We start from the raw sequence: 14056 nt of genomic DNA, 5'->3' as shown, positions 1-14056 counted from the left end.
TGGTCCTGTTAATGTAAGAGTCAGGTTTTATCATTCCTCTGGCTTAAAAACTTCCAATAGCTCCCACCTTACCCTGAGTAAATTCCCATCAATACCCTGACCTATAAGGCTTAATGACATTGAATCCTTATTTCTCCTCTGACTTCACTTCTTTCTGTCCTATCTTTGTTCACTTTGCTCTAGCTTTCCAGCCTCCTGCAACGGGCCATGCTCATCCAGACAAGGGCCTTTGCACTCTGTTACTGTACTCATTACGCAAATGTTATTCAGTTGCCAAATGCAAGGTATTCAGTTAAATGTAATTTTTTCAATGAAACATTCCCTGATGACTCTATTTAAAAAGCATATCTTCCATTACCCCGACTCCATTCTCTGTTTTATTTTTCTCCATATATGTATCACCACTTAGTATTTCACAAACTTATTTCTTTTCATTGATTTTGTCTTTCCAGACTACAATGCATATATACGCTAAGAGGGTAGGGTTTTTTGTCTTTTATAGCCTCCATGCTTCATACAGTAACACATAGTAGGTGTGCAATACTTTTGTATGAGTGAATGAATCTAACCAACTATCTTGACAGTTTTGAATACTCATGTATTTTTTTTTCTAAATGAACCAAGAAGACATACAGTTATTTTTATTAAAGCAATAAATATTCTACAAAAATTAAAAAAAAAAACATTATTACACAGTCAGTCCTTTCAGGGCACACTTTATTTTCAGCCAAATAAACCAGCAAAGTGAATCATGACTAGCAGAGTCAGTAGTTAAATATATCCCACATCCACTAATGAAGTTTATTAAAGGTTTGTGCATAGATTCTAAAATTATTCAGTCTTTAGCTGAGGAAAACTTTCATTATCTTCAAACTGGTAAATAGTCATCATAAAGCAGTCCACAACTTCTGCACTAGGCTCTTCTATATATAATAATATCTGTCTCATCTCCAGTCTCATCATAGTATTTATCTACATTCCATTCCTCTGAAATGATAAGAGGGAAATCCACGTGGAATTGAGGTTGCTGTTTACTACAATTACAATTGATGTTTTGATTGCCATTGACTTCTATACTAAATGGCAAAATGGTGGCATTGGACACATAATGATCTGTCAGCATGGCATGGCTGAGAAGAAATAAATGAGGATATCTTGAAGTAAGAGCCTCTCTTCTATGTTTTAATATCTCACTTGTGGTGAGCCATCTTTCTAATTAGTGCTAAGTATGGCCCACAGGTGACCCAGTGATGAAATGTCTCTACATTCTTTTCAAAGCCTGTCAGTGAAATGAATTAACAAAAGGATGAGTGACACTTATAAATTAGTTTGGTTAACTTCCAAGCATACCGAATTAAATAAGCTTTTGCCAAGCTTGATTTATAGAGGATCGTTTCGTCTTTATGATAGCCAAAAGGAGAATCTTTTATTGCAAAATATATTCTATACAATTTCTATGGAAGACAAGATTTCTTCTATTTCTTAAGACTTCTAGTTTTCTTGAAATTATTAGCCAAACCAGCCTTAAAGTTTCATTACATGTCTACTCAGACTCGGATTCAGCAAAAATAAACCAATGTGCCAAAAGGAGTTTGAAGCTTCAGTCGAAAGGAAATTAGTGAGTCTTTGATTCTTTGCCATTATACTATCATAATAAGAAAGTGTTGTTTATCTAACGGCTTGATTCATTCAAGGAATATTTATTAGGCACCATTAGCTTGAGATTGTTTCATATTTTCTGCTATTCAGGAGTTTATTCTTTAGATGCCCAAACTGCCAAAATAATACAGCTAATTAAAAAGTTCATACGGCATGAACAGACTGTCTGGAAAGCTCAGAAGATGCTATGATTCTTAAGGGCCAGGAGACGAAAGACAGCCTTTCTGAAAAGATGGTCATGGCAATCAGTTCTGCCAGGGAATAAGCAGTGTGACTCAAATTCAAGAAGGACAAAGTCCTGATACCCCCCCTGTACCCGTCCTAAAGTCAGAGTGTTGTTTTTGTCATTTGGATGATATGGTATAGGAATTCAGAATATTCCAAGAGCACACAAAGTAAGAAGATGGCAGGGAAAAGACCTAATGGCATTGTGGGAGAGGGTATAAGTAGTTGTGTGTGTGTGTGTGTGTGTGTGTGTGTGTGTGTGTGTATTTGTGTGTGTACTTGTGAACATTTTTGTGTGTCAGTGTGCCCTAATGTGTGACTCTCCAGGTATGTCAGCAACCGTGCGCTGTGAGAGGGTAACTATGCCACCACCAACGGAATATTGTGGTGATCCTGGTCAGCTCTTCTGGGCACTGTGCCCACTTGGTCTTAAAGACAATCCAGACAATCAATAGTGCATGTCTACAGATTGGTCAGTGCTGCCCAGCTGCAAAGTGGACAAGTATCGTCTAGTAATCATAAACTATGCACAGCGATGCCAAGTGGCATATGTGGGGTAGTATGAAACTGTACCAAGGAGGTAGACAATACTGGATCCAGAGGATATGGCTGGCGAAACACAGTTTTACAACAATAAGAAGTGATAGTTTCAGAGTGACATGGCTAGAAGGCCTCATTCGCCACTTATCCCAAACAAAGCATCAGTGCCACCAACCCAAGCACTACTCCTACGAGTCAATCGGTGAGTCTAGAAAAGTCACCCTTACTGAACATCTCCCAGCCTGCTTCTTTGCCAAAAGTATCTCTTGATTTCATCTCGCTAACTCTAACTTGCATGTTTATTTTAGGAATAAATACATGGGTGTTCACCTCCAGGAAGCCTCAAACCCAGTCCTCTGCACAATCACAAGATAAACAAAGATAAAGTTATATGTCTGTGTGACTATAAAAGGGGTGAGTTAATAATGTTTCCTGAAACTGTACATAGTGTCTTTTATTTTTTTTTAATCAAGAGGAAAAGAGATATATTTTGACTAAAGGAGAATGGGAGGATATGAAGTATGTTACATTAAAATAAATTGTTCATAATCACTGAAGACCTTTATAATTTAGAGTTACACATTTCTATGATAAATGCAGTACACTGACATATTGCTAAATTATTGAGCAATATACAGGAAGAAGTATTTATGTTTTATACACCTGGTGTGTGATTCAAAAGACACTAGAACAATAAGCATGGCAAATGGTCTTATCTTGAGTTATGACATCTCTCTTTTGATAGTGCTGCCTTGAATGCTGAGCTAGGAAGGGTTCTGATGAAATTAATGTCTTGAATCAGCTGACAAGTGTGAAGTGATCTATGAGCAGTGGAAAAGGTTGAGGAGGTACACGTGTCAAACATTTGCTCTGTCTGCTGCTAAATACTTTAAAATAAACTCTTAACAAGAATCATAAACTCAACTTATGCAAAACCAACATTTTAATCTTTCCCTTAAAATCTGCTCAATCTTAACTGGTTTAGTTCATGACAAGCCCATCCATCCAGTTCACACAAAACCTTTGGTATTTTCCTTGTATCCTCTAGTTCTTTCATAACACCTATCCAATTCATCAGAAAAATTCTATTGGCTCTATATTCAAGACATGCCCAGAATTCAACTGCTATTCATCATTACCACCACCACCATCTTGCTCTATGTTACCGTCATCTCTTGTCCAGGTTACCGAGAGGCATCCCCAGTTGTTCCTGTTTCTACCCTTGCTTTTCTAGAATCTACAATTCTCAGCAGAGCAACTGTATTTGTTTACCATTGTAGCTGAAGCAAATTACCACACAATTAGTGGCTTAAAACCACTGTTTATTATCTTACAGTGCCCATGGTCCAAAGTCCAGGCACAGTGTGGCTCAGCTGGTTTTCTATTTAAGCCAAAATCAAGGTGTAAGCAGGGCTGTGTTCTTTTCTAGAGGCTTTAGGGAAAAGCATGCTTCCATGGGTTGTTCAGGTTGATGGTAGAATTCAATTCTATGCAGTGTAGACCCGAGAGTCCTGTCTCTTCTGTCTCAGCTTCCAGAAGCCACCCATAAACCTTGGTTTGTGGCCTTTTTTCCACCTTCAAAGCTACCAAAAGTGGGTGGAATGTTCCCCGTACACTGAATCTCCCCTCTGCCTCCCTCCCTCTTCTACCACATCCCTCTAACACCAGATGTAGAAATTTTTCTGCTTTAAGGTCTTTAGTGATTAGATTGGATCATCTGTGATGATCTTATTACCTTAAGGCCAATGATCATAACTACATTTTCAAAGTCCCTTCACATTAGTACCTAGATTCGTGTTTAATTGAATAATGAGGGGAAGGGAACCTTGGAGAATAGCGTTAGCGTTATGTCTACCATGGAAGCACAATGATCCTGTGAAAACATAAATTAGATTGTTTCTCCTCTGCTCAATACCATATAATGGGTTCTTATCTTGTACAAAGTAAAAGCCAAATTTCTCTCTTTTATTTTAAGTTTATTTACTTATTTTGAGAGAGACAGAGAGCATAAGTGGGGAAGGGGTAGAGTGAGAGAGGAAGAGAAAATCCCAAGCAGGCTCCACACTATCAGCACAGAGCCCAATGTGAGGCTCAAACTCATAAACTGAGATCATGACCTGAGCCAAAATCAAGATTCGGACGCTTAAACAACTGAGCCACCCAGGTGCCCCAAAGCCAGCTTTCTTAGAACGGACTACAGAAGCATACACAATCTTTTCCTCCATTACCTATGACTTCATTTCTTATTATCCCTAGTATTCTTCTCCTCAGAGAAAACATTTTTTTTAACATCTTAGCCTTTTGGGAGAACTTTAAATAAATACTTTAAGTAAGCATGCCTTTTATCTGAAGTCAACCAATTTTTAAAACTTTGTGTAAACTAGTGTTTCTCTGTCTTAGCACTATTTCCATTTTGAACCATACAATTCTTTGTTGTGGAGGGCTGTTCTGTGCGTTATAGGATGTGTAGTACTTCCCTGGCTTCTACTCACTAGATGCCATTAGCACACTCCAGTTGTGACAACCAAAATGTCTCTAAACACTGCCAAATGTCTCCCAGGTGACAAAATTCTCACTGGTTTAGAACCACAAATGTCAATATAAATCCCTTTTTATGCAGTAATACCAAAAGGATGGCTATAACACCCAAAGCAGGTAGGTACTAGTTCCTTAACTATAATTTCAGAATTTTAAGAATTTCTTTTTAAACACATTTTCTATAGATATCTTAAACTGGAATTGTAAAGCAGAAATGCCTGAAGTTTCTATATTAATGGACAACCTTCATTCCATCAGAAACATGAATCAAACATAAGTTAAAAATGAAAACAAAGCATAAAACACAACGGGTGGGCTATAGGTAGCAATTACTAATATAGAAAAATGTAACTGGGCTGACAAACAATATATGATCATCGTAATCATTCCTTTATATAATAGATTAGCAAAACCTGTTTTATATGAATGCTTGATATTAATATCCAATCTCCTGGTTTTAGGAAATCCATTTTCAATAAACTAAGGCTGCATGTTTAAGAAGTCTCTACTGAATATTTAAAATACATCATAAATAGATTTTTAAGTAAGAGCTTAGTACATGTCCTCTGGCATTCAGTGTAAGGTTAGTTACTGTAGAACTCTAGGGTATTACAAGATTTGGGAAAATAAAACTCTAATAAATGAATCCAAGTTATCCTCAAATGTTTTGGTGGAAAAAATTATGTATGATGTAATGCTCACATGCTGTTTTTGATTTCTGGACAGGAACAAAAGTATCAGTTCAGAAGAGAGAAAAATCAAGGGCACATTCTGGTAGCAGCAGCAGAAAAAGAGAAATAAAACCTCCAGACACAACCAGCCATGATGATTGAAAAAATCATCTCCAAGGTCATCAAAGAATATATGTACCTTTAAATTAAAACATCGTTAAAAGCACAAGAAATGTTTTCATTTTCACCAGACTGTAAGCATACTAATGATGTTCAGAAACAAAATTCAAAATCAATTACACAATCATAATTATCAATTATTAATATTTTTGAATAGCTTAGCTGTATCTAGAATATTGTTAGAATTGAGATTTGTTATATTTAACAAATATAACATTCTTTCTAAAATGATTTAAAGTCTATATAATCCCATGTTTTCAGTTAGACAAAATTAAGGTACCATTTTAACTGTTATTCTTTTATTTATTCAGAGAGATGCCTAGCATCAGTAATTTTAGACAGACTTTCATTTGTCAATATCCAGCCTGCCATTCAACCAACATTTCCTGAAAGCCAGGCCCTGTGCTTCTGAGGTAGTGAACAAGACAGATCTGGTCCCTCAGGTCATGGCTCTTGTGTTCCAGTGGAGGAAGAAGGCAAATAAACAAATTAAGAAATAATGAGTAGTAAAACACGAAGCAGTGACAGCAATAAGGATGAAAGAAAAGAAAGAGCTTGGGAGACAGATCAGGTTGTCGGCAGGACTCCCAGAAGAAGTGGTTCTACCCTCAGCCCCAAATGACAAAAAAAGTCTCTGAAATTCTGGGGAAAAGAAATAACTACCATGCTGTGTAAAATTAAGGACTGCTGAGGAGTAAGCTGGAGTGCGGGCATGGTGTTGCTCCCTAGAATCCTGGAAGGGAGTAAAGTAAAATTGAATCAGAAGAGGCCACAGGATCTGCTTATTAGCATGTCAGCAGTTGTCATAATTTTATACACAGCCTAGAAATATGACACTTTTATGACCTTGGTGATTCTTCAGGCAGAAATGAGTCCTGTGATTTCTAAATGAAAAGTGTAGAGTTCCAATCAAATGGACAAGTTCAAGTTTCTGTGGAAAGAAACTAAAAAATTCCAAAGGAGAAAAAATAGCAATCAAATACCCAACAAAAGTTCAGAGGATTCTAAGATCACAAGGAAAGACGTGGCTGAAAGCAAAGGAAAAAAAAAAATCACTGAGATGTTTGCAGGTCCTGGAGTCAAAGGTAGAGAGGTTAAGAAGAGGTCCAAATCCAGAAGTTCATGATTATTTTATTATTTTGAAGAATGTACTGATTTCAACTATGCTGTCTGATTATCTGTCAGAACATGTATACTGAGTCTGAGCTCATAAAACTTTTTCCATAATAAGGAGTCTAATATTCATGAGTGAGAGCCCACTTTTTATTTTGAAGAAAGACATTATAATCAGCTCCTATTCTTGAAAACCACATGACTTTCTAAATATGCCTTCTCTCTCTCTCTCTCTCTCTCTCTCTCTTTTAAAGAAATCCCTACACCGCTCCCCCACAAAGAAATCCCTACACCGCCCCCCACCCCCGCAAAGAAATCCCTACACCGCGCTCCCCCCCCCCCCCCCCGCAAAGAAATCCCTACACCCGATGCAGGGCTTGAACTCACAAAGTCACACACACTACCAACTGAATCAGCCAGGCTCTTTTGCCCACTCTATCTTGATTTGGGAAGATGAGTGAGTCCCACAGTGAAGGGCTTGCAAAGCTGAGGCTGAGAATTACGTAGGAATAAAGGTCATGGAATAAGGTAAGGAAGATGACTTTCTGTTGATATCTTCAAAGGTAAGTAAAATCTCTCCAAATTTAATGTTGCTGGTTCTCTGTCCCATTATAATTTATTTGTGGCATATACCACTTACCTTCTTCATTCCTGGGCCTTCATAACCCCTAGTCCTTTCTTTATCAAATTAATTATAAACATTAACTTTTTACCATTGTCAATTAGATAATGTGTACTTTTAAAATCATTAATATGATTAGGTTATTTCCCATGCTTATCCAAATTCTTAAGAATTTCTGTGTGCTCTGAAGGACATGAATAAATACAATGAAAGGAAAAATTAGAAAGATTAAAAAAACACATTCTGTTGGTTTTAAAATAAAAATTCAAAAGTAGAATGAATAAAATATTGGCATTCGGTTCCTCCAAATACATTGCCAAGTCATTTGTAAATTCCTGTGAATATTTGGGCATAAAAGGCATTATTCTTTAAAGTTATTTATTGAGAAGTTCTTTCTATTTATTTTTCAGTGATGGAGGACTGCCACAGGGTTAATTTACTTGTGTAAAAAGCCAACAAGATCTGTAACAGAGCACAGGGCATTGCCATTATTATAAGTATATGTATTTAAAGGTGATGATACTGATCTCTAGGGTGATTTCCGAATAACATCCACTTGGTAGAGGTGTTAAATGTGCCAGGATGTCAGAAGATCATTTTAACAAAGGTAACAACAATTTATTATGTTAATAATAACTTTGTTAACTGTCATAGTAATTTTTAAAATAGAACATTCTTCCTTCTATTAAGATGAGAATCCTGGCATCACTAAGCATTTGCAATCAAATGCCATACCTGCATTTTGAAAAAAGTTAGTATTGACATTTTTAAGTATAAAATGACAGGATGATTTGTTTTGTTACCAGGGATTTGATGAATTGCAGTTTAGCATGAGTAATTCCTATAAGCATATATAAATGAAGTGTGGACAAAAATATTGTTTAGGGAATTTTGTATTTGTGTATATTAATTGCCTGAGTTTTCAAGGATGACTGATACATTATAATTCAAACTTCAAATGCCCTTCAAATTAACAGCCTGTACATGAATTTAAATCCTTACAAAGAAACAACACTATGAGTTCTCCTTTCTATTTTGAGGGTACTTGGTAATATAAATTGGTCTTTTTTGTTTGTTTGTTTCAGATTAAACTGTGTACTGACCATCAAATTTTAAAATGCATCTGGAATGTTTTTTCTAAAAAAAACGGTTTGTGTTAATGGGTAAACCTTCAAGGGCAAATGAGAAAAAAACTAAGGTAAATGCCCTATTTCCAAAGCTTCAAAAAGTCATTTTCTCAAATCAAGCATTAGTAATAAAATAAATGAAATAAGCATCCTCTGCTCTCTTCTTCGTACCAACACACTTCCTTTAGGATGTGTGGCAAGGTTACCTTCTGGGTGATTCGACTCAATCTTGGTTATTTAAATGAATAATCAGCTCAAACAAAACCCACTGAGTTTTTATCTTAAAACAATCCTTTTCCAAGTTTCCTAATATTTCCTGGCTCACTGAATCAGGAGAGTTGATTTTAAAATATTTTTGATAGCTTTTCTTTACCTGTTTTTGTAATTTCATTTCCACTTCCAGACAAAATCAGGGAGGGCTAAAAATAACAAACGTGACTAATTCTCAATTACCTGCAATAAGGAGAAGGCAAATGGGGACCCAGCATGATGGAATAAATTACATCCACTGATAGCTTAAAAATCCAATTTTAACCATTACTTTCAACCTCCTTCTTATTAACAAATAAAATGGGACTACTCTGAGTTCCATTTCCTCTCCCCTTATCTGAAAATTTCCCTGATGGAGTTGCTGGCATGAAGATAAATGTTCCAAAGATGAGTAAAGGAGATAAAAAGGGAGCAAAATATATATATATATATATATATATATATATATATATATATATATATGTCATTTATATACTTAATGTTTCACTCCAAGTAAATAAAATTAGAAAAAATAACTGAATTGCCTTAAACATTATTTTAAAGTACTAACCCACCCACTTAAGAGTCAGGTTTCAAATGGGCAGTAGGGTTGGAACAAAACGTAGATGATACTAAGATCCCTCTCAATTTTAAAAATGCATGATTTTGTCAGCATTGCATCTTCATAAATGAACTACAAAGTAATTCTTATAATTCAGTAATAGAAACACAGTTTATTCATTTCAAATATGAATCATTTATATTGTGAGAAAACGCGGATTTGCGCACAGAATGTTGATCTAGAAAACACGAAATACGGTTCATGATTAACCTTCTAAATATCTTGCACAAATCATTTGATTTGGCCATAGTTTCCTCATTTGGATAATGAAGAAAATGATGGTGGTGAGACCTACCTTATCTCCAAATTCTGTTCTGGATTTAATTTTTTAACCTAACAAGGAAATATCGGCTGTAAGCAAAAATTCTTAGAAGAATACATAATTTTTATTGGATGACAATCTGTGCCTGAGTCTTGTGCTACTCCCCACTACACATACATATTCTTTTACCCTTTAAAATTGGGTGGTGACTGGATAGATGGAGAGACAGGTGTATAGATATGTGATAAAGAAAACATAACAAATAATAATTATTAGATTTAGGTGGTATATATCATATATATATATATATAGCTGCTCACTGTACAATTTTTTCAACTTTTCTGCTGGAAACTTTTCATAATAAAATTTTGGAAATAAAATTCGATTCTCTGAGAATTCTCTATAAATGAATTTAAGGTAATATTAGAAGAGAATTAAATATAGCATGAGGTGGTCTTCTCTGACCATATCAAGTGTTTTGAGTATATGGAACCACCAGAACCTTCACATATTGCTGGTGGGAATGTATAATGGAACAGCCACTTTAGGAAACAATTTGGCACTTTCTTAAAAATGTAAACGTTTAACTGCAATGTAACTCAACTATTCCTATCCTGGGTATTTACCCAAGAAAATTAAAAACAACAACAACAACAATATATTTCGAACAAGAATGGGTATTCATAGCAGCTTTACACATAAGAGCTAAACACCAGAGAAAGCACAAATGTCTATTAACATATGATGGATAAACAGTTTACTGAAAGGACTACTTATCAGCAATAAAAAGGAATGAAATATTGGTACATGTAGCAATATGAATGAACTTCAAAATCATTATGTTGAGGGGAAAAAAGCTAGACAAATGTACATATTCCATGCTTGCAGGAAATTCAAACTGATCTACAGTGACAGAAAGTCTATCAATGGTTGTCAGGGGGCAGGGTGTAGAGGAGAAAGGATGGATTACAAAAGGGCACAAAGAAGCTTTTGAGGATGATAAATATACTTGTTACCTTTATGGTAGTGATGGTCTTTTAGGTGGATGCATATGCTGAAAATTGCTAAATCTTGCGCTCAAAATATGTGTACTTCCATTTATTTCCACTATACCTAAATAAAATTACCAAAAACGTGGCATGAGTTGGGCTTTTCAAGCATTCTTCAATACAAAAAGAGAAAAATATTTTTGGATGCATTAGAAAGTAATGTGGAGAACTTTATAATTAAAACAAATTATGTACAGGGCTTTCCTTGTGAGGAATAGATAATGGGTATCATCATTTCCAAGTAACCTTCATGGACATACATCCGTGCCAGCTTTGCAGACATGCTTCGTGGTTGTGCCGTCTGAGTAGTCACAGAGGATCCCATGCTTGGTTTAATGCCCTGCTGTTGCCATCTTAAAATTCTTTGTAATTTTTAAACAAGGTCCCTGTTAGTGTCATTTGCCACTGCACCTGACCAATTACGAAGCCAGTCTAGTCCCAGATCATGGAATCTTCGTGGAGGCAACTTAACAGAACTAAGCCTCTTGGTAATAAAGAGTAGATCTGTCCTCAAAGCACAGTGTGAATTTTTTTTTTGGTATCATTAGCAGGGTACAAGTTCATAGACTCAAAATACTTGCAAAACACGGGCTTTCCTGACAAAACCAGGAAACAACTACTAACTCTCTAGAAAGTTAATGAGAAACTTTCAGTAGGTCAAATTTCTTTCACTTTTTTTTCTCTATATCAGGATCTAAATTATACATCATTTCCCTGATGTGTGCTCAGTAGTTAGGGGCCATCTTTAGGAACTATCTGAGAGTTGCTGATGTACATGTGATTTGCTATGGACTCCGCAGAGACAAACATGTTAAACCATCCTCCACAGATGTTTTTGTACCGCAATTACCAAAACAGCCATGCACTGTACTAAATTTCCAAGCAGAAAGCAGAAACAGAGACCGATTGTAAGAGTACTGATGTTATTCAATCTCCTCCCTCCTCCCCTTTTTTACCAACAGACAGGATGAATATCCACAAAGTGATCCCGTATGGTAAACAAGAGGAGCTGATTAATAATGCATCCCTAGGTAACTTGCTGGGATTTCTTTGTGAAACAAAAGCTTACCTTCTCTGTTTCCTCTTCGACTTTAAAAGCTTCAGGTTTTTGCATGTCACTGAGCAGAGACCAAGAAAAAGCTCTTGCCTTAGCTACACAGAAACTGAGCATAAAAATAACAAGTCCTGGGTCACTTGCTTGATGTCTTATAGCTAGATGCAGCTGCGTTTTAGAGAATGTTTATTTAAAAAAAGTTCTAAGACTCTGCTGAGCTCTGAAACTTCTTCTTCACCACAGAAAAAAAACAGACAAAAATTCAGAGGCTGAAAGCCAAAGAAGTAGGTAAGGTGTTCACATTAAAAACCATGAATTGGACCTACAGTATGGGTAGATTTATAATAATGGGTATTGTATTGTATATTTCAGCTCATAGGCAAATTGTTCATATTATTGAGGAAACTAGTACAAACACGATTATAGGTTAGAGTCAGAACTCAGAGGATGGAGGGCTGTGATGTGTCAACAAGCACAGTAGATTATTATCTAAGAGTTATGTCCAATGGCCTGAGCATTTCACCAAAATGAGTTTCAGGCCCTAAACACTGACAACTTTGAGCTGATTATTGGTTGCTTGACTGGCTGAGGAAAATCTCAACCTGTGCACTAGCAAACAGCTCAAGAAGTTTGACTCTGCCCTGGGTTATCCTCGATCCAGAGTATAAGGACAACCAAGAATATTATAAGACTAACTTAGGGCTTCCAGGTTCCAAGCCAGGATTCCTCAGCCTAATTGTGCCATGACCTCAAGGATCTGGTGGTCGCCAAACCTCTGATATCATAAGGCAATCTCACTTGCCCTAGTCACTTTTCAAACCCATGTAAGAGAATGCTCTATAAATTTAAAATAAAATATCATATAGAATAACTGAAATCCCTAACTCAAGTTAAATTTGGCCACAGTGCTAATGTGGATGCCGTTCCTGATTTCCACCTTTGAAATGTGTTTTGGTTGTCAGACTCTCTTTTCAAATGTTACTTTTGTTATGTTAACTTTTACCCCACAGTCTTGTAGCAGATACATTCATTCCATAGAACCCCCTAAAAACAGCAGAAGAGGAAAAGACATAGAGGTAAATTTGCCTTCCCAAAAGGCAGAAACTGTTCATCCTGCTTAGGTATAAGAAGTTTGCCCAACAATCTTTCTGGTAAGATCACAGAGAGGAGAAAAAAATTCAAGATGCCAGAATAAGAAAGTCCTTGAAAGAAAGCTATTCCAGGTACTGCTTCTACTCTAACTTCAGAGGCAAAGATTTTCATTTCCACTAGAGTACTATTATGTGGAATAGGAGAGCAAATGAGCAAATACGTACTTAAAATAAGAAGCAAGCACATAATAATTTCACATTCATTTGGTGAAGGGCAATGTCCTGATAACATCTCTATTTTATCACATTGACCCCAGCTTGGTTTAGTCTATACCAGAGTTCCTCGACCTTGGCACTGGTGACATTTTGGGCCAGATAATCACTGGTCTTGTACATTCCAGAGCATTTAGTGGCATCCCTGGTCTCTTCCTGTTATATGCCAGCAGCAGGGCTATCCACTACACAGCTCAAGACAAAGAAAAATATCCCCAGACATCGCCAGTTGCTTCCTTGGGGGAGCAAAATCACCCTGGTTGAGAACCACTGTCCTGAATCACACTGCCTAGAATAACATTTGGCACAGTCTCCTCACACAGCTTCTGTATATACTGTTTCCCCTTCCTGGCTTGATCTTCTTCACACACACTCATACACACACACACACACACACACACACACACACGCACATTTCCCTTTCAGATTTTTTAAAAATGATTTTTTAAGGGAAATGTTAAAACTTAAAGGCTATATTTCTTTATTTGAATTCAACCAATATTTACTAAGCACCTACTACATGCAGAGCAGTGTGCTATGCATTAAATACGTTCTAAAAATGAATAAGGAAATTTCTCTTCCAAATAGAGTCTGCAAACTATAAAGAGGGATTCAAATTACTGGAACACATTTCAGAGTAAAATAAGCACATAAGAGGGGAAAAAGAGGGGCGCCTGGGTGGCTCAGTCGGTTAAGCATCCGACTCTTGATTTCAGCTCGAGTCATGATCTTGTGGTTTGTGGGATCGAGCGCCATGTCGGGCTCTGTGCTGACAGTGCAG

At 36.5% G+C, this 14056-nt stretch overlaps 1 pseudogene; it reads left to right on the top strand.

Moving 5' to 3' along the window:
• Positions 1–2409: 2409 nt before the first annotated feature.
• Positions 2410–14056, top strand: part of LOC115499357 — a 43117-nt pseudogene continuing 31470 nt past the window's right edge.

The sequence above is a fragment of the Lynx canadensis genome, chromosome A1 (genome assembly GCF_007474595.2).
Source record: "Lynx canadensis isolate LIC74 chromosome A1, mLynCan4.pri.v2, whole genome shotgun sequence".
Lineage (NCBI taxonomy): Eukaryota > Metazoa > Chordata > Mammalia > Carnivora > Felidae > Lynx > Lynx canadensis.
This window is presented reverse-complemented; position numbering and strand designations above follow the sequence as displayed.